The 3,076-nt window shown below is 45.4% G+C and overlaps 1 long non-coding RNA gene across 1 annotated transcript in view; it reads right to left on the bottom strand.

The window, feature by feature from the left end:
* Window positions 1-869: 869 nt before the first annotated feature.
* The window catches only part of LOC109381886 (uncharacterized), a 37,146-nt gene continuing 34,939 nt past the window's right edge, over window positions 870-3,076 (bottom strand). The window contains exon 5 of the long non-coding RNA XR_002123837.1: window positions 870-1,409. This is a non-coding gene — a long non-coding RNA (uncharacterized LOC109381886). The remainder of the gene's footprint in view (window positions 1,410-3,076) is intronic.

Here is a 3,076-nt window from a genome sequence, read left to right as displayed (position 1 = left end):
GGGGCGAGAGAGCTAGAGTGTTTGTAACCCTGAACTAGTCCATTTTTGGTTAAGGACGGGATATCAACTCTCAGGTATTTCCCTGCTCTGCTGGCAAACTGTTCCAATGGTCTGAGGGAAAGCAAAGAGAAACAGGGGCTGGCTGCTGGGAAGAAAGCAAACTGAAAGCCAGATGAGTGCAGATGGTAAAGGGACCCGAGGATGGAACTTGTGCTTCTCTGCTGGGACATATCCCTGCCACAGACACGGTCATAAAGCTGTGAGCCTTCTGCACCCAGTGGCGGGCATGTTGAACCTTGGCTGCAGCATTGCAGCTGGGCTGGCTGCTGGCAGGGTCTGTCAAAATGCTGTCTGTCACAGGGAGCAGGGAACAGGGGCCGTCACCAAGAGCCGCAATTTTAAACTTTTGCTTATAGCAGAGATAAAATGAGAGAATGGAAAGATGTCATCATTCAGTTTTAAACTCCCAGGCCCAGAGTGTCCCTAACGCACTATAAATTACTATTTTCTATATTCCCTATAATTGTCCTGTAATTAGCACATTTATATTGTGTGACACTACCTTCTGTGATGGGACATTTTGGGTCTATTTTTAGAATTTAATCACTATATTATGAATAGAATAGTCATGAAATTATTTAAATCATAATGGTCATGAAATTCTCATTATAGTCATAATCATCAATATTTAAAGTTACATTATGTTGGTATAAATTTTTAAGTATTTCACATGAATCAAATGGTTTTCAATCATATTTTGTTGTGTATAAAAATCAACAAACGGTGACATTTCTTATTACGAGCACCATTTTCTTAAACATAGATATAAGAAATATGCCACAATTTTTGTTAGTCTGTTTTGGCGTCTTTATTTGTTAACATGTTGGAAACCTTGATATAAGAGGGAGGCTCTCTCAAACCCAGAGATAGCTGCAGAGAAAGCAGGGGTGACACACAGCGGTGGGACAGCTGTGGGCCTTCTGGACAAAGAAGAAAATCCACCAAGATGTCTGTTTCAGGAGCCGGGGTCCCACCTCCACATAAATGGCCACCAGCCACAATCCCTTCAGGCGCCAGGCAGGAAGTGCAGGAAGGTAACATGTGCTCAGTAAATGTTGGGCGACTGAAGGAAAGGATGAAGCATCTAAAAGGCCCATGGATTGTGGGGAACAGTTTCAGGGCAGTCAAAAGGCCTTTGAATGTGGAGACGCTGAGCCAGCAGCCTGAGCTGCTGTAGGTTAAAAGGCAGCGTGAAGTCCATCATGCATCAGCTTGGAGAGCCTCCAGCCTGGGACCTCCCCAGCAGTGTGGCATGGCTCCAGAGTTGTGTGGCTGACTCTTCACACCCACTTCAGGGGGAGTTGCCTCGGACACTCAGGCTCTGCCTCTGACCTCAGAGGCTAGACGGGCTGGCAGTGGGAGAGGAATGTAAGAGTGCATTAGACATTATTTATGGCAATGGTGTACAAGCTTTTGCTCAATATCTGTATTGTGCTTTAAAAAAATTATTTAAAACACCTCCCTAATATTTGCAGAACAGAATTTTGACCTAGATCTTTCCGTTGTTGGCTGACGAGGTGATATATGTGTGATTTTACCCAGATGGTTGTATCAGATTCACTTAATTTCAGTTCCTAGTACAGCACAAGTTACTGGCCCCTGACTGAGTGCCAAACATTGTGCTAGGTGTTGGGATCAAGGGATGAAGAAGACCTACTCCCTGCCTTCCAGAAGCTTATCCAGTGGGGGAAATAGTTTACACATTCAAGGCGAGAGTATAGGGGTCAGAGGAGTAAATCCAGAAGTTAACAGTAGGTCACAGGGGACCCTCAGGCTACAGTGAAACTCAGTGTGGCCAGCTTCAAAGAGATTAAATATAATCATTATCCCAACCACCTAAGGGAAGTAGATGTTCCAAGTCTAAAGGCCAAACCTTCTAAGATGCAGTAGGAATGTATATTTAGACATGAGGCAAGGAGCTCTGGTTGGGGTAGAGACCTTGCTGAATGGAAGCAGAACTTTCTACCAGTTTCTGCATAGACCCAGTGGAAACAATCCCAAGCCATCGTCTCTGGTGGCTGAAACCTGATGTAAACCTTGAGGGCTGGAAAGCAGGAACAGGGGCCAATGTGCCTCTTTATCTCTAGAGTGTGAGCTCCGCCCTCCGCCCTCCCTGAAGAGAACCTTTGGAACAGGGTAAGTCAGCAACTATTTTCCCCTCTTGGTGAACTGATCTTCTATAAGGCTTTCCTTTGTCCTTCCACCCTCTCCGCCTGCTCTCTCCACTCCCCTTCCCCAAAGCTTTTAGTCCCCAGGCTTCATGGGTCTGCTGCTGTCCTTTCAGCTCCTGCCTGTACCCTCTGCCACTCAGTCTCAGCCTCCTCCCCAAACCCCTGCCCTACAAGGAAACCTTATCCAAAAGCATCAGAAGCAGCAATTGCAAAGATGGCAGAAGCCCACAATGAGAGGAGAGCGGCCTTTCCATTTATTCTGGTGGTCCATTTTATAAGTCTCGGAGGGAGCTCTGGCCCCTGAACGTTAGTGACTCAACTGGGCGGGCTTAGTTCTGCTCTGTTACGAAGAGCTGGTAAGCCGTTCCAGCTTAAAATGACTAAAAAAAAATGAAGCTTAAATGACTTAAAAATAAAAAGTGAAGTTCCCTTCACTCATTTTATTTTTCCAAACCCTCTCTCATTGAGACTGTCCTCTCAATTCACCTGAAATAATGACCTTTTGCGGTACTGGTAACGTATTTGCCTCACAGAAAGTACAAACCATGGAACCATGAAATGCTGATTACTGCCCTTTTCTGACTGCAGCTAGAGCTATGTTTTCAGGTAACCCCATAGATTAATGGTTCTCAAAGTGCAGTTTCCCTGGTCATAGCATCAGAATGATTTGGAGTGTGAACTTTGCAGATCCCTGCCCTCCCCCTCTCCCCCTTGTGGGAGAGTAGAAGAATGAGGGTGATTCTGATTCAGTGAGTCCGAGATGGCACTTGGGAGTTCCCATTCTCATAAATGTTTCTGGTGGTTCTGATATATAGTCAAATTTGGAACTCATTGCTCCAGAGATT

Source organism: Hipposideros armiger, unplaced genomic scaffold (genome assembly GCF_001890085.2).
Source record: "Hipposideros armiger isolate ML-2016 unplaced genomic scaffold, ASM189008v1 scaffold_55, whole genome shotgun sequence".
Classification (NCBI taxonomy): Eukaryota; Metazoa; Chordata; class Mammalia; order Chiroptera; family Hipposideridae; genus Hipposideros; species Hipposideros armiger.
This window is presented reverse-complemented; position numbering and strand designations above follow the sequence as displayed.